Source organism: Pseudophryne corroboree (genome assembly GCF_028390025.1).
Source record: "Pseudophryne corroboree isolate aPseCor3 chromosome 3 unlocalized genomic scaffold, aPseCor3.hap2 SUPER_3_unloc_45, whole genome shotgun sequence".
NCBI classification, from domain to species: Eukaryota; Metazoa; Chordata; class Amphibia; order Anura; family Myobatrachidae; genus Pseudophryne; species Pseudophryne corroboree.
In genome coordinates this window covers 559,961-578,916 of record NW_026967536.1, presented here as the reverse complement: position 1 = coordinate 578,916, position 18,956 = coordinate 559,961, and positions in this window count along the sequence as shown.

Genomic DNA, 18,956 nt, shown 5'->3' with positions numbered 1-18,956 from the left:
ATTTATGTTTCATATACACCTTATACAAACAGCCTACAGGTCATTTAATACAATAATTATAATAACTTTGTGTATTAAACAAAGTTTGTGTACATTGAGACATCAAAAAACAAAGCTTTCACTATCTCACTCTCACTCAAAAAAGTCCGTATTTCGGAATATTTGGATATGGGATACTCAACCTGTAATATCAAGCTTAAACAATAAAATTAGTACTTATAGTAAATAGTGGTGGGAAAACAAAGAACACACTAATCCCCATATATATGTATATACAGATAGAATTTCTAATGGACACACAGATACCTAATATGTTGCTTTATTACTTTGACATTAAATACGTCTTGCTTTATAGAGATTTATAGAGATTATTTTTTATATATAGTTTGAATATTTATCATCCTCTCTATTCCTTTGAAGGGGTTTCGTGTTTCAAGTTATTCCCACCACTTTCTGAAAACATATATTCAATATAAAAAGGAATCTCTGAGTATAACCATTAATTTAATTAGAAAGCTCCAAGAAACAAGTATTTCAAAAGAGCTCATAATAACTAGACAGCTAAAATAGCTCAGTGAGTAAGTGACTGAGCTACAGTGAGAGATGTCATTGGTTCAAATCCAACCTAGACTCAATTACTTTATATAGAATTGTTCATATGTTTTAATGTTTACAGCCATTTAGAACAGTTGAAGGGCACCCCAATGGTTGTTATTGGAGAATACATTTATATTATAGGTTTAATCTATTAGGTACGTATATTGAGAAGAGGTAACAAATAAATCACAAGTTGTGGCAAGATTAAGGTGGAGGAAATACCTACAGCTGTATAAACTATTTATAACCCACCCAAAGCATATCGGACCAAACCACTGTATTCATAATAGTAGGAGAGAAAATATTCAAATAGATGTTCCTAATGTATACAGATAATAATTAAACAGAAAAATCTTTTCTGAATCATCAGTCATTGTGACAGAGACCATCTGAGTAAGCCATGTGCATCGTCATATTCAGTGTAAATTGGTGAATATATATATATATATATATATATATATATATATATATATATTGTTGCTCATATCACACTAGACAAAGAATAATCCAGAGATAGATACAAAGTACCATGTGTATAATATACTCCGTAGATATCTCAAAGGATATATATGTATATATAGACTAAGTTTCTTAACAGAAGGATAAGAAAACAGCAATGGAAAAAGAGGGGGAGGAAAGAAGAAAAATAGGAAGCTATAGGATAAAATAGAATAACATACAGATATTGATTCATATATTATTCAGCTCAATGTTTTCGTTGAGACCTAGAGGGAACAAAGTATCTATCATACAAATCCAGTATGCTTCCCTCTTACAGAGGAGGTTATATCTATCCCCACCTGGGAATGTCTGTTTTATATGTTCAACTCCCTGTATGGACAGAACCCCACAATCACCTCCATGGAGTGAGAAAACATGTCTAGGTACACAGTGTTTAGTTGACTTTTTAAGAATGAATCTTCTATGTTCTAAAAACCTAGAGAGCGTATTGTTCTACCGACATATTGGCAACCGCAAATGCAGGAGATTACATAAACCACAAATGTTGTCTGGCAGTTTATATTGCCCACTATATCGAAGTATTCTTTAGTTCTATATGATAAGAATTATGATCGTCAGTGAGGTGGATGGGGCATCCCATTCCCAGCAGGTACAGCACACTATTTGTAAGAGCCGGAGCGGTGCAGGGCTACTGGCTGACAGCCTAGCATCTCGGTGCAGCGGCAGAAGTCTGTAAATGATGGGAAATAACATCTGGCCCATGGCTACTGTGAGGAAATGAGAGGTCTGTGACAATATAGCTATGCCTCATTTCTTATGTCAGATATGTACTTTTTATCCCCATATCCCTATACATTTATCTGTTTCCTCATTCTCCATAACATGTCCATTACTGCTCACCCAATATTGTGTTTAAATCAACCTTAATATTGTTAATATATGCAATTGTGTTACGTTATCTGTTACCCTTTGGAGCAATGCATTCATGTTAGACCTAGTTTTCTATTGTTTACTACCACCACAGTGGACACTCAAAGGGTGAGTCATATAAGGTACCATTGTCCCTTTTTGTTTACTCCCTATTGTCCAACAGTGAGCTGACCAGACATGGGTAACTACCTGGCTCTCTTCCTTTGATGGTAAAACTAGTTATCATCAGGTATAGACCATCAATGATTCCTGATCATCAATGGTTGATAGCCAATCCTAGACCAGAACCTGAGAGACCACAGCCACCACAAGATCCACAATGTGTACCTAGAAGCTGCCACATCTGGCACTTTATTACCCGCCATCAGATCTACCTTCTCCTAGAGAGCCACCTCTCCACATCTAAGCTGGAACTCTGCAGGTTTCCTTCACCACCAGCTTTGATCTCCTTTGCATCAGCATCACGGCCAGCCACACACAGGTCAATGGCATCAGCATTATGATAACATTTTTTTTTTATATTCAAGATTTTTTATTGAGGTTTTCAATTTTGCTTTAACATTTCACACATACAACACACAAACATTATCCACACCCAACATGTGTGGAGACAGCAGTACATGTATGCAGTCTATAATACATTTAGTAAACATTATTACTCATATAACATATAGTCACATAGCAACGGTGTCTTAGTTCAACACATCCGAAGCATAACAGTTCCCTTAAACTCATAAGCATAGCAGAATTGTCACATTATGTTACATATATCATAGCAAGGCAAGACAAGACCGGCCGCGGGGGTGCCCCCCTCACACAACATCCCATACTGACACACGAGGAAGAATACGGGTTTAGTTATATCTCTCTTTGTAATATTTAGAGTCCATCTATCTACCCCATATTGTGGACCATTTCCTCTCCACCTTCCTAGCCAGAAACACAAATTTTTCATGCGCAATTGTTTTGTTGACCAGGGATATCCACGCCCTAGATGTCGGGGCCTCACTGGCCAGCCATAGCCGGCAAATACAGACCCTAGTTAAAGCGCATAGGTTAATAACATATCGCCTACTAGGTGGGTCTAAGGCTTCCTCGTCCACAATCAGCAGTGTACAAAGCGCAGGAGTACATACGAAGGAGGGAATACCTGTGTCACATAAGATCTGTATAACCGCCGTCCAAAACACAGACACGCCAGGACACACCCACAGTAAATGCCAGAAATCTGCATCCACAACTCCACATCTAGGGCATTGCGAGTTGTGAGCACCCCCGATATGTGCTAATCTCACCGGGGTCATATACACCCTGTGTAGAATGTATAGTTGTATTTGCTGGTATCTAACAGAGGAAGTAGAGATCCGATGGGCTCCTATAGCAGTATTCCATGCATCATCCGATAGCGTACCCACATCTGATTCCCATCTACCAACCCGAAGAGCCGTGAGAGGGTCACCGTGGTGCATTTGCAGGATACGACCATATATCCTAGAGACTAAGTGTCCCGAGTCTAGCGTTTGCAACATTGTTTTAACCGGGGAGTCAGCTAAGACTGGAGGGCCATTTGGGAACTGGGCTGCCAGTGCATGTCTCAACCGTAGGAATTGAAAAAAGAACCTTGATGGAATGTTGTGTGCGTGTTGAAGTTGTTGGAAAGAGTTAAGAATCCCATCACTATATACATGGCCCAAAGATGATACTCCCCATCTTCCCCAAACCTCTCGGACCTGAAGATGACACAGTTCCGGTAACCCATATATGTTATCCAAAGGGTTGTTAGGGTCAACGCCATGGCCACGCATCACCGAGTGCACCATTTTCCACACCAGGAGGGGACCGAGATCATTAACCCATTCCCAGACATGTATCAGTTGCGCCGCGTAGTAGTAGAAACGGAAATTGGGGAGGGCCAGACCCTCCATTTCACGTGTTCTGGTCATGGTATCTAGTTTTAAGCGTGCTCGTTTACTGGCCCACACCAGGGAGGAAAGCAACCCGTCTATTTGTTTAAAAATCTTCTGTGGAATATAGACAGGTGATTGCTGCAGGACATAGAGAAGCTTGGACTGGAAGAACATTTTAACCATATTAACCCTCCCCCTGACTGTTAAGGGCAACTTACCCCACGTCTGCACCCGGCCGCAGAGATACACTATTTGGGGAGTGATATTAAGAGAAGAGAATTTTTGAGAGTTATTAGACACCCAAATACCCAAATATTTGAATGATTCCACCCACTTCAATGGAAGAACCACCAACGGGGAGGCAGGGACTTCGCCCTTAAGTGGGATAATAGAGGATTTCTCCCAGTTTATCAGTAAACCAGAGTATCGCCCGAACCCATCAATAATTTCCAAGATCCTAGGTATAGACTCAGCATAGCGATCCACAAACATCAGGATGTCATCAGCATATAGGGCCACTCTGTCTTCCCGAGCACCCACTTTAAGTCCATAAATACCCGCATCTGTTCTCAGAAGACATGCCAGGGGTTCAATGGCCATAGCAAACAGAGTAGGGGACAAGGGGCAACCCTGTCGCGTGCCTCTAGATAAGGGAAAGGAGTGAGATACGAAACCATTGACCGCCACCCTTGCCGAGGGAGAGGAGTACATCAGTCGAACATATTTAATACATTTCGGGCCGATACCAAATCTACGCATAACTTCCCATAAATATTCCCACTCCACAGAGTCAAAAGCCTTAGCGGCATCTAACGAAACGACAATGGAGGAGGAAGGGTCCGCCCGGGGGATTTGTAGGTGGGTAAACAGACGTCTAAGATTAATGGAGGTCGATTTATTAGGCATAAATCCCGTCTGATCCGGGTGTATAATGTGGGAAATAACTGTATTTAATCTACCAGCCAATCTCTTAGCCAAAATTTTAATGTCAGTGGGTAGGAGGGATATAGGACGGTAAGACTCCACTTTCTTAGGATCCTTGTCAGGTTTAGGGAGAACCACAATCACTGCCTCCGTCTATGGCGGAGGCCATAGACGGGGGAAGAGACTCCTGTGTAAAAATCTGGCCATATAACTCAAGTAAGCGGGGGACAAAAAAATCCAAGTTATGCTTATAGACCTCGGAGGGTATTCCATCCAAACCCGGGGCTTTACCACTAGGAGAGGCCTCAATCGCTGCTCTAACTTCATCAGGGGAAATAGGCGCCTCCAAAAGGTCACAAGCCTCCCCGGACAAGGTGGGGAAGCAGACACCGTCCAAATAACCATTTAATTGTGATGAGGTACAGTCCAATTAAGATTCATATAAGCGACTATAGAAGGATACAAATTCAGCCATCATCAGTGGAGTCTGGGTCAGGTGAACACCTTCAGCGCTCACAATCTCTACCACCACACTAGTAGGTCTGTCTCCCCGAGCCAGAGAGGCCAGGTATGTCCCCGGCCTGTCCCCCGTAGCGTAAAAGGTATGGGATGAGAAAAGGAGTCTATGCTGAGTCTTTTCCATTAGGTAGTCTCTCCATTCCCTCTGAGCCGACAACCAGGCTGACTTGGAACTGATCAAAGAATCCTGCAAATATTGTAGTTCTGCAGCGGCACTCCGGGCCTCCAACTCAGCCTCCCTTCTCCTATAGAAGGATTTTAACTCAGACACCCGTTTAATCAAACTCCCCCGTATAAAGGCCTTAAATGTGTCCCATAAGTTAGAGATAGACTGGTCGGTACTGTTCAGCTCGAAGTACTCCCGCCATGCGGCCACCATTTCAGATCCGTCTCCCATGTGAACGAACCAGAATGGGTTAAATTTCCACACAGCTTGGCCTCTATCGCAATTAAAGTCTAAATTAAAGGTCAAGGGGGAGTGGTCTGATATACCTCTAGTCTCATATCTAATGTTACCGACGCGGGGAACCATGTCACTCGAGAGGAGGGCCAGGTCAATCCTAGAGAACGAAGAATGGGAGTGTGAGAAACACGAGTATTGTTTAAGAGAAGGATGTCTCAGTCTTCACGGATCGACCAGGCCCAACCCCGACACCACATTTGCAAACCCAGATCTTCCAGGACCTGCAGCAGACGGAGACATGGAGAGCCTATCCATTACCACGTCTAGCACATTATTGAAGTCCCCCAAGCAAATAACAGACACCCCAGGGGATAAGGCCATGAACCCAGCAACCCTCTTAAGTACATCGGGAGAGTATGGAGGGGGCACATAGACTGCTAGCAGGAGGACAGGAACATAAAATAACCTACATTTCAAAAACACATATCTCCCCCAGGGATCCGTTTGTATAGATTCCATTACAAAAGGGACGGTCCGCTTAATAAGGACTGAAACTCCGCGTGAGGCGGACGTGTGCATAGAGTGGTATGCCCAACACACCCAGGGTCTCTTCAGAGAGAGAATCTTACTACCCACCAAGTGTGTTTCCATAAGACAGACAATATCAGCGGCATAGTGTTTGAGCTGTCGGAGCACAAGAGACCTCTTAACTTTATCATTGAGCCCTCTCACATTCCACGATACCACCTTAATCCCCGTCATAGTACAACAAAGGTATGATCAGTGCATCGCCCAGCGGCCGGTCAGCCCAGTCACATACAGATTCAGTAAGCAAACACCATTGCTTATATTGCACAGTAATAAACCATGTACTTTCACTACATACATTTCCGCTCAAAAAATAAATATAACCCAACACCCTCCCCTTCCCCCCTCCCTGTATACCACCCCCAACATGCAGCATACCTGGATCCCAAAACTGAGTGTACATACCTAAAAATACCTCAGAGAGTGCCCACGTGTCCTATACAGGGTTATTCTACTACACAAATCCGCTGCTAGCTCCTTGTGCTGACCCTTTACATATTTGTAGATATTAATGTCTCCTCTTAGTTGCTGCGTACTCCAGAGACTCTAACCCTTTATTCAATTTAGTAGCCCGCCTTTGAACCCTTTCTAGTTCTCATATCTTTTTTATAATATGGTGCCAAAAATTTAACACAATATTGTGTTTTTCCCCAAAATGCATAATTTTGCATTTTTCTACATTGAACCTCATTCCCCATTTAGACGCCCAGGCTTCAAGTTTAAATAAGTCATTTTGTAGAGACTCCACATCGCTATCTGAATTAATTACCTTACACAGCTTAGAATCATCCACAAAGATTGACACTGTGCTTTCCAGGACTATTCCTAGATTGTTGCTAAATATATTGAACAGTAGCGGGCCAAGTATGGACCCTTGTGGTATTCCGCTAACTACTGGTGCCCAGCTGTAGAACATCCCATTTACCATTACTCGTACTCTGTTATCCAGCCAATTACCTAGCCATGTACAAATAGTATATCCTAGACTAAGTTCCCTTAATTTGATGATCAGTCTCCTGTGAGGAACTGTTTTGAAGGCTTTTGCAAAATCTAAATACACCACCTCCACTGCTTTTCCCTGATCAAGATTCTCGCTCACTTCCTCGTAGAAGCTAATTGTTAGTTTGACATGATCTGTCCCTTACAAATCCATGCTGACTTTTGCTAATAATCTTATTAACCTGCAGATAATCCTCTATGCTATCCCTCAAAATACCTTCCAATAATTTGCCCACTATAGAGGTTAAGATAACTGGTCTATAATTACCAGGATTATTTTAAGTTCCCATTTTAAATAAAGGCACTACCTCCGCTATGCGCCAATCCTTAGGTACCTTGCCTGATCTGATTGAACTGTGGAAAATCAAGTATTGGGATCTTTATTTTGCTTAGTCTCTCCAGGACTACAAGTATCCAGCCAAGAGTCATTACCTTCACTATCTTTATGCACTACTTTCTCTGACTGATCCTCCCTGGTGAATACTGAGGAAAAAAATTGTTCAGTATTTCCGCTTTTATTTTATCATTGTTTATCAAAGCTCCCAATTCATCTTTTAATGGGCCTACGTTCTCCTTTAACTTTTTACTGTTTATGTATTTATAAAACTTTTTAGGATTGTTTTTACTCTCTATAGCGATTTGCTTTTTATTTACAATTTTGCTGCAATTATTACTTTTTTGCATTTTTTATTGCATTCCTCGTAATGCTGGAATGACTCCTTCCCTCCATTAGATTTAAATGTTTTGAAAGCACGCCTCTTTTTAGCCATTGCTTCTTTGACCCCCTTATTAAGCCACATTGGTTTGTTTTTAGTACTCCTGCGTTTACTGCTCATGGGAATGAATTTGTGAATATGCTCATGGGAATGAATTTGTGAATATTGCTATCAAGCAACCCTTTTAAAGCTACCCACATTACCGTTGTGTCTTTACCATGAAACAAAACTTCCCAATCAATCTCGTTTAGTGCCTGTCTAAAATATCCCTCCAAATTCCCAACCCAGTCATGAGAGTCGTCCTACCATGTTTCCGTAATACCTATAATATCATACTGAGACTTTGATACAAGCCATTCCAATTCCCCCATTTTACCCGATAGGCTTCTTGCATTCACAAGCATACATCTTAGCTTGGCCTCTCCATTGTCCGTTTGTTTTAGTGGTATCTTATCTATATTTACTAGTGATGAGCACCGGAAATTTTTCGGGTTTTGTGTTCGGTTCCGCGGCCGTGTTTTGGGTTCGAACGCGTTTTGGCAAAACCTCACCGATTTTTTTTTGTCGGATTCAGGTGTGTTTTGGATTCGGGTGTTTTTTTCAAAAAACCCTAAAAAACAGCTTAAATCATAGAATTTGGGGGTCATTTTGATCCCAAAGTATTATTAACCTCAATAACCAAAATTTCCACTCATTTTCAGTCTATTCTGAACACCTCACACCTCAAAATATTATTTTTAGTCCTAAAATTTGCACCGAGGTCGCTGGATGACTAAGCTCAGCGACCCAAGTGGCCGACACAAACACCTGGCCCTTCTAGGAGTGGCACTGCAGTGTCACGCAGGATGGCCCTTCCAAAAAACACTCCCCAAACAGCACATGACGCAAAGAAAAAAAGAGGCGCAATGAGGTAGCTGTGTGACTAAGCTCAGCGACCCAAGTGGCCGACACAAATACCTGGCCCATCTAGGAGTGTCACTGCAGTGTCACGCAGGATGGCCCTTCCAAAAAACACTCCCCAAACAGCACATGACGCAAAGAAAAAAAGAGGCGCAATGAGGTAGCTGTGTGACTAAGATAAGCGACCCTAGTGGCCGACACAAACACCTGGCCCATCTAGGAGTGTCACTGCAGTGTCACGCAGGATGGCCCTTCCAAAAAACACTCCCCAAACAGCACATGACGCAAAGAAAAAAAGAGTCGCAATGAGGTAGCTGTGTGACTAAGATAAGCGACCCTAGTGGCCGACACAAACACCTGGCCCTTCCAAAAAACACTCCCCAAACAGCACATGACGCAAAGAAAAATGAAAGAAAAAAGAGGTGCAAGATGGAATTGTCCTTGGGCCCTCCCACCCACCCACCCTTATGTTGTATAAACAGGACATGCACACTTTAACCAACCCATCATTTCAGTGACAGGGTCTGCCACACGACTGTGACTGAAATGACGGGTTGGTTTGGACCCCCACCAAAAAAGAAGCAATTAATCTCTCCTTGCACAAACTGGCTCTACAGAGGCAAGATGTCCACCTCATCATCATCCTCCGATATATCACCGTGTACATCCCCCTCCTCACAGATTATCAATTCGTCCCCACTGGAATCCACCATCTCAGCTCCCTGTGTACTTTGTGGAGGCAATTGCTGCTGGTCAATGTCTCCACGGAGGAATTGATTTATAATTCATTTTAATGAACATCATCTTCTCCACATTTTCTGGATGTAACCTCGTATGCCGATTGCTGACAAGGTGAGCGGCGGCACTAAACACTCTTTCGGAGTACACACTTGTGGGAGGGCAACTTAGGTAGAATAAAGCCAGTTTGTGCAAGGGCCTCCAAATTGCCCCTTTTTCCTGCCAGTATAAGTACGGACTGTCTGACGTGCCTACTTGGATGCGGTCACTCATATAATCCTCCACCATTCTTTCAATGGGGAGAGAATCATATGCAGTGACAGTAGACGACATGTCCGTAATCGTTGTCAGGTCCTTCAGTCCGGACCAGATGTCAGCATCAGCAGTCGCTCCAGACTGCCCTGCATCACCGCCAGCGGGTGGGCTCGGAATTCTGAGCCTTTTCCTCGCACCCCCAGTTGCGGGAGAATGTGAAGGAGGAGATGTTGACAGGTCGCGTTCCGCTTGACTTGACAATTTTCTCACCAGCAGGTCTTTGAACCCCAGCAGACTTGTGTCTGCCGGAAAGAGAGATTCAAGGTAGGTTTTAAATCTAGGATCGAGCACGGTGGCCAAAATGTAGTGCTCTGATTTCAACAGATTGACCACCCGTGAATCCTTGTTAAGCGAATTAAGGGCTCCATCCACAAGTCCCACATGCCTAGCGGAATCGCTCTGTGTTAGCTCCTCCTTCAATGTCTCCAGCTTCTTCTGCAAAAGCCTGATGAGGGGAATGACCTGACTCAGGCTGGCAGTGTCTGAACTGACTTCACGTGTGGCAAGTTCAAAAGGTTGCAGAACCTTGCACAACGTTGAAATCATTCTCCACTGCGCTTGAGACAGGTGCATTCCACCTCCTATATCGTGCTCAGTTATATAGGCTTGAATGGCCTTTTGCTGCTCCTCCAACCTCTGAAGCATTTAGAGGGTTGAATTCCACCTCGTTACCACCTCCTGCTTCAGATGATGGCAGGGCAGGTTCAGGCGTTTTTGGTGGTGCTCCAGTCTTCTGTACGCCGAAAGTGTCCCGCAATTCTTCTGGCCACCGACAGCATCTCTTGCACGCCCCTGTCGTTTTTTAAATAATTCTGCACCACCAAATTCAAGGTATGTGCAAAACATGGGACGTGCTGCAATTTGCCCAGCTTTAATGCACACACAATATTGCTGGCGTTGTCCGATGCCACAAATCCACAGGAGAGTCCAATTGGGGTAAGCCATTCCGCGATGATCTTCCTCAGTTGCCATAAGAGGTTTTCAGCTGTATTCTGGAAAGCGGTGATACAAAGCGTAGCCTGCCTAGGAAAGAGTTGGCGTTTGCGAGATGCTGCTACTGGTGCCGCCGCTGCTGTTCTTGCGGCGGGAGTCCATACATCTACCCAGTGGGCTGTCACAGTCATATAGTCCTGAGCCTGCCCTGCTCCACTTGTCCACATGTCCATGGTTAAGTGGACATTGGGTACAACTGCATTTTTTAGGACACTGGTGACTCTTTTTCTGAGGTCTGTGTACATTTTCGGTATCGCCTGCCTAGAGAAATGGAACCTAGATGGTATTTGGTACCGGGGACACAGTACCTCCAACAAGTCTCTAGTTGGCTCTGCAGTAATGATGGATACCGGAACCACGTTTCTCACCACCCAGGATGCCAAGGCCTCAGTTATCCGCTTTGCAGCAGGATGACTGCTCTGATATTTCATCTTCCTCGCAAAGGACTGTTGGACAGTCAATTGCTTGGTGGAAGTAGTAAAAGTGGTCTTACGATTTCCCCTCTGGGATGACCATCGACTCCCAGCAGCAACAACAGCGCCAGCAGCAGTAGGCGTTACACGCAAGGATGCATCGGAGGAATCCCAGGCAGGAGAGGACTCGTCAGAATTGCCAGTGACATGGCCTGCAGGACTATTGGCATTCCTGGGGAAGAAGGATATTGACACTGAGGGAGTTGGTGGGGTGGTTTGCGTGAGCTTGGTTACAAGAGGAAGGGATTTACTGGTCAGTGGACTGCTTCCGCTGTCGCCAAAAGTTTTTGAACTTGTCACTGACTTATTATGAATGCGCTGCAGGTGACGTATAAGGGAGGATGTTCCGAGGTGGTTAACATCCTTACCCCTACTTATTACAGCTTGACAAAGGCAACACACGGCTTGACACCTGTTGTCCGCATTTCTGTTGAACCCATTTCTCTGTATTTTCTTTACACGATTGCATCTAGGAATATAGATAACTCAGCTTACTTAGATATGAGATTATCTCATACAGAGTGATGTACAATTTAGCTGGACATATTTCTAGTCTGCAGCGATAGCTGAAGTTATCTTTTGGTAATCCCCACTCCCTGATTGCCACTCGTGACATATTGCTCCTCACAGATTAGTTTATATATGGGGACTCTTCACTTTTCTTCTCGGGCAGGCATAGATACTTATGAGAGGACGGTGGTGGGGGAAATCCTACCTCACTATTGCTTTCATGTCCTCTAACGCTCATACACGTGGCCACTGTTATTGGTCCTTGTATATGACCGTTAGCCGGAGGTCACTGGTCAATGCTAAAATGGTTATTAGTACGGTAATGTTTATCATATTGTACGACCTGTTGTTTACTTTTTTCTTTTCTAATGCTTCTCCCCCCCTTATATTGTCTCTATCCTCCCCCCTCTCACCTACCCCCCTCCCAGGATGTGACTGTCATTATCTGGATAAAGCTGATAGTGGTTGGTGCATATGTTTAATCTTTGACACGACAACATGCCTGACTTAGTAGTGGGAACTTGGAATGTAGGGGGATTTAACTCCCCAGCGAAGAGACGGAAAATAATCCTTTATCTCAACAAACAACGGATAGATCTGGCTTTCCTGCAGGAAACGCACCTCACACAGGAGGAGACGGTGAAGTTGAACACCTTAAACTGGCAGGTACTGGGTTTTAGCTCATATAATTCTAAAGCTAGGGGTGTTGTCTTATTGGTAAAGTCATATTCTCACGGAGGTGGTTTCCACTTTAACTGACCCAGATGGTCGTTATGTTATATTATCTGCACAGATTAATGGTAAAATGTACACCATATGCAACGTTTACGCTCCTAATGTTTATAACAAGATGTTTTTTCAGTCTCTACTAGCTAAATTGACCCCCTTTTTAACAGAACCTTTGTTCCTAGGTGGTGATTTTAACCTTATCTCTTCCTCCTATCTAGATAGGTCTCATCTTCCTGCGAGACATCTCACACTGCCTAAACTTGGAGTTCCCTTTTTAGAAGAAAGATTACAAGCAGTAGATATCTGGAGGGCTCTGCACCCCACGGAAAAAGAATACACATGCCTCTCCGCTGCCCATCACACACTATCCAGGATAGATTACATTTTATTATCCCATTCTTTACTTCCTCATGTGTCTGACTCCCAAATTGAGACCATAGCCCTCTTGGATCATGCCCTGGTAACTGCGACCCTTCACTTTCCAAATGTCTCCTCCCCATCTCCTAAATTATGGCGGTTCCCGTCATATCTCGCAAACTCCCTAAAATTCCAACAGAAATTGGAATCCTCCTGGGAATCTTTTCTGACTAATAATGTATCCCATCTAGAAGAGGATCCTATATTGTTCTGGATGACTGCGAAATCAGTTCTCCGGGGTGATATCTTATCATACGTCTCAGCTAATAATAAAAAATATGCCACTCAATATTTAGAGTTTCAGAGGCCCCTGTCAACAGCCTACCAGCAATACAAATCCTCCCCTACCCCACAAAACCGCCTCATTTATCTTAACGCTAAAACTCATTTTGACGAATTCATGTCATCTATGGGCAGTAGATTCTCCTTTTCGGTAAATTATAAATTCTTTAAATTTGGCAATAGAACTGGAAAATTATTGACGACTTTACTAAATGGTTCTCGTCCTCCTATGGTCATGCACCCACTTCGCACATCCACTGGTGCGCTAACCACTTCTAACCAAGAAATCTCTGACATTATATCCTTTTATGAAGGCCTATACTTCCCAACTCCACCTCCTTTGCCCGAATCTCCCCCTACAGTCTCCCCATGGCCCTCTAACTTTTGGGACACTCTTCCTGTTCCACGATTACTCCCCAATATGGTTCAATCTTTGCTAGATCCCATCACACTTGAAGAAGTCAGAAATGTCATTGGACAATTCGGCAGGGACAAGGCACCGGGTCCTGATGGCTTCAGTGCTGATTTTTATAAGATTCTTCTACCACGTTTTGGTGAGACTTTGGTGTCGGTCCTGAATGCGGTTTTGACCACTGACACTCTTCCCAGACATTTTAATACAGCCATTCTCAAGGTTCTTCCTAAACCCAGGAAGGACCTCTCTCAGCCGGGATCATACCGCCCAATCTCTTTACTGAATCTCGATTACAAGTTACTTACCAAAATATTAGCGGATCGGATTAAACATTTACTCCCTCATATTATACATAAGGACCAAACAGGATTTATCTGGCGAAGACACTCTGAGGTCAACGTACGACGGGTCCTGTCAGCTATCTATGCTTCCTCCTCCTCTTTTTCTCTCGCCACTCACCCAGTTATCCTATCTCTTGACGCAGAAAAAGCGTTCGATCTGGGTGACTGGGATCACCTTTTCTCTTCTCTTTCACTTTTTGGCTTTCCTGCCCCTTTTGTAAATCTCCTGAAACTCCTTTACACTACTCCTCGGACGCAGGTCTGGTGTAATGGAGTTCTATCCCCAGCTTTTGAGATACATAGAGGAACCAGACAGGGATGGCCCCTGTCACCCTTACTCTTCGCCATAGCGCTGGAGCCTCTGGCGATAGCCTTACGACAATCCCCAAGATTTAAAGGAATCGAAATAGGGGACGTGGATCTCCGCCTGGCCCTTTTTGCCGATGACATTGTCTCAGACCCAGTGACCTCCATCCCAGAGATCCTGGACCTGATTCAGACATTTGGAAATAGGGCAGGATATAGGATTAATGTAGCTAAATCAGACATTTTACTCTTAGGCCCCACTACAAATGTCCTATCAGATCTCCTTTCATCACTTTCTTTCAAAATTGCCCCCACAAAAATCACATACCTAGGGATCCAAATCCCGGCGAATCTGTCTAGATTGTACGAGGAGAATTACTCCCCTAGCCTGGCATGAGTAACAACACTTTTGGATAGTTGGAAATGACTTCCCTTGTCACTGTTGGGGAGGATAGCAGTGTTACAAAACATAATCTTCCCCAAACTGTTTTACCTTATGCAAATGCTCCCAATCAGACTTAATAATCGAGACATCCAATACCTATGGAAAATTATGTCAAAATTCTTGTGGAAAGGAAAAAAAATCATTCATAGCTTTAGACAAGCTGATGGCTCCTAAGTTGGAGGGTGGGTTCGGGGTCCCTGATTACACGTCTTATTCAATGGCTTCGCTGTTTCGTTTCGCTGCTGGCTGGCTGTTTGATAGGGAACTCTTCACTGACTCCGCACTGGATGAGGCCTTGTTCGCTCCTTATTCCCCGGGAGCTCTGCTACTTTGAAACATAGAATTTGTCGGCAGATAAGAACCACTTGGCCCATCTAGTCTGCCTCTTATTTTTTATATTTTTTTATATTATTTTTTATCACTAACCTTATTTGATCCTTATTTCTTTGTAAGGATATCCTTATGTCTATCCCATGCATGTTTAAATTGCTCTACTGTCTTAGCCTCTACCACCTCTGATGGGAGGCTATTCCACTTGTCCACTACCCTTTCTGTGAAATAATTTTTCCGCAAATTTCCCCTGAACCTCCCCCCCTCCAGTCTCAGTGCATGTCCTCGTGTCCTATTGCTTCTCTTCATTTGGAGAATGTTTCCCTCCTGGACTTTGTTAAAACCCTTCATATATTTGAAAGTTTCTATCATGTCCCCCCTTTCCCTTCTCTGCTCCAAACTATACATATTGAGATTTCTTAGTCTTTCTGGGTATGTTTTGTGATGTAGGCCATGCACCATTTTAGTTGCCCTCCTTTGTACAGTTTCTAATGTATTAATATCCTTTTGAAGATATGGCCTCCAGAACTAAATACAGTATTCTAGATGAGGCCGTACCAATGACCTATACAGTGGCATTATTACTTCTTTCTTTCTGCTGCTGATTCCTCTCCCAATGCAGCCAAGCATCTGACTAGCCTTCCTCATTGCCTTGTTACATTGCTTACCTGCCTTTAAGTCATCTGAAATAGTGACTCCTAGATCCCTTTCCTCCTCAGTAGTTTCCAGTATAGTGCCATTAATACTGTATTTAGCTTTAGGATTTTTGAGACCCAAGTGCATGATTTTGCATTTTTTGGCATTAAACTGTAATTGCCAGACTCTTGACCATTCCTCTAGTCTACCTAGATCCTCAATCATTTGTTTTACCCCACCTGGTGTGTCTACCTTACCTTACTTTGTAAACCTTCTTTGATCCCCTCATCGATTCGCAATAATCCCCTTTTCCATGATATCTATTATAACTGGCGCTCCCTACACAAAAAATTCAGGAGTAATCCAGAAATCTCACCATGCATCCCACTATGGGGCAACCCTGCATTTCCCCCATCTCTTATTAATCCTAATTACCGACTCTGGAAAGAGAAGGGTCTCTCTAACTCCTCCGGGTCTTTGATCCGGGAGGCTCAATGCGGTCTTTTTCCTTCCTCCAAGAGAAGTTCAACCTACCTCACACCCACTTTTACATGTACCTACAAGTCAGACACTATTTAAACCCCACAAATCCCAAACATAACCACCCCCAAGACAACTCTTCTCTTTCCACCCCACTGTCACTTTCACTTGCTGCACACAGAGTTGGACCCACACGCATCAGACAGATATATAACATCCTGACTTCTAGATCAACAGAACACAGATGGAATAGATTATTAGACCAATGGCGAAAAGATATACCCAGTCTAACTTCCCATCAGCAACTCAGTGAGCACTGTATCTCCTCTCTGAAAGCCTTAGCCTCCCCGTACTTACAGGAGGTACATCTTCGCACCCTACAGAGGGCATATATTTCCCCCACACAACATGCCCGATTTAATCCCACGGAATCTGGGGAATGTCCCAAATGTCATGTCAGTGTAGCCTCGTTTTATCACATGTTTTGGGAGTGTGGTCTGATCCGCCGCTTCTGGCATAAAGTAATGGCCTTTATTAACCAGCTATTACACATCCATGTGGAAGCGACGCCACTATCTTGCCTGTGTGCAAACTTCTCAGAATGGGACTTAGGACCAGGGAGACAGAAAATACAACCATTTCTAACCATCCTAGTAACGGTATCAAAAAAAATTATCCTGTCTCACTGGCTCTTGTCCACATCCCCGACTCTGACGGAGGTGCACAGTAAACTTTTGCAGATCTTATACTATGACAGAAAATCGGCCCAAATTAATATTGAATCAGGAATTAAAACCTTTTATAAAAAATGGGGTGTATATATTGATTCACGGGATCAGACCACACAGACTCAAATATTTAAGGTTTTTGAACACACAAAATGGTTCTTGCATAGGAAATTATTGGAAGACACCTTGCCGTGACACTCCACACTAATATCTACTAGTACCTTTGGGACACGAACACCATGTTTCCTATAATTGTGCTACTACATCAATTGCGATTCTTCTCACTATATATTTATAGATAGGACATCCTTATATTCCCCAATCATTCACCCTCATGTGTTACCCTCCCCTTCCCTCCTCTTTTGAGCACTCACTTTTTACTTCTCTTTCTTTTCTCTTTCCTCTGTTTAGTGTTATTTATATGTCAGGATACCGAATTCCAAAAGAATCGAACCTCATTATTATGTTTATTGTTATTTACGAAAAGGTAATCTGGTTCTAGAGGTGTATACACCTTTCTTTATGATTCTGATGATAAAGCGTTGATGGAGACCCCTACGGTTTTGACCCCACAGTTTTGATGTACAAGACAGATTCGCATAAACACTATATCCCTTGGTTAATGTTAGTGCAATAATCTTGTGACAAAATACGGATTTATGATTTGGAGTCCACAAGTCTAGATTCTACGGATTTGAACTGTCCCCCTCTTAACAGACTATAATGTATTTGTCAACTTTAGCCTTAACTTCATAATCTCCATTGTCTGCTACTTCGTTGTTTCATATTGAATTTATATTATGTGAAAATCCTAATAAACAGATTTAAAAAAAATATATATATATAAATGAAGTAGTAGAAGCACATATCATGTAAAAGCCTGTTATTGAAAGGTGGATTGAAAAGAACCTCACTGTAGCAGATTTATTTATACATTGTTGCTTATCCAATTGCTACATACTCTGACATTGATTGTAGCTGATACGGCTTAAATCCTTCCCTTCACAGAGGGAGAGCAGGCTGCGGTGTAACACATTTGTTACAGTGTTGCTATGCAGTTCTCCTGCTGGCAGTACTGTAATGATGGGGTATATGTAATTGTGGTCAAATTGCCGCAAATGTCGAAAAACGGGGCATTTTAAATTCGACATTGCAATACAGTACTTTTCCACAAAAAAACGGACGTTTCAGATTCGACTTTTGGAAATTTGACAGTTGTTAAATTCGACATGTCTGCAGTGGTAAAAATGCGGCTTATCGACAAAAGTATATTCAATTGAAGAAAGTCGATTCGACAACAGTGCTTTTCTACAGTAATTTTGTCAATTTTATTCCGCCTCACTTTGCTGGTGGAATCTAATAAAAAATGTAAAAACATGTTTTTTTTGTGTTTTTTTTTAATTGCTAATAGCATATCTATTTATATTAGAATGGATTATGTACCTGGTTTGTCTATTAGGAGCCACAAGTATTATTTATATATTTTTTTAACTGACTAAAATAGAGAGAGCATGGTTTTCAGTGGGAAGGGGTGGGAATGGGTTAAAACCAAGAAATAAAATGTGTGGGGTCCCCTCTCCTAAGCATAACCAGCCTCGGGCTCTTTGAGTCGGTCCTGGTTGTAAAAATACGGGGGGGAAATTGACAGGGGATCCCCCGTATTTTTAGAACCAGCACCGGGCTCTGCGTCCGGTCCTGGTGCAAAAAATACAGGGGACAAAAGATGTAGGGGCCCCCCGTATTTTTAACACCAGCACCGGGCTCCACTAGCTGGAGAGATAATGCCACAGCCAGGGGACACTTTTATATAGGTCCCTGCGGCCGTGGCATTAAATCCCCAACTAGTCACCCCTGGCTGGGGTACCCTGGAGGG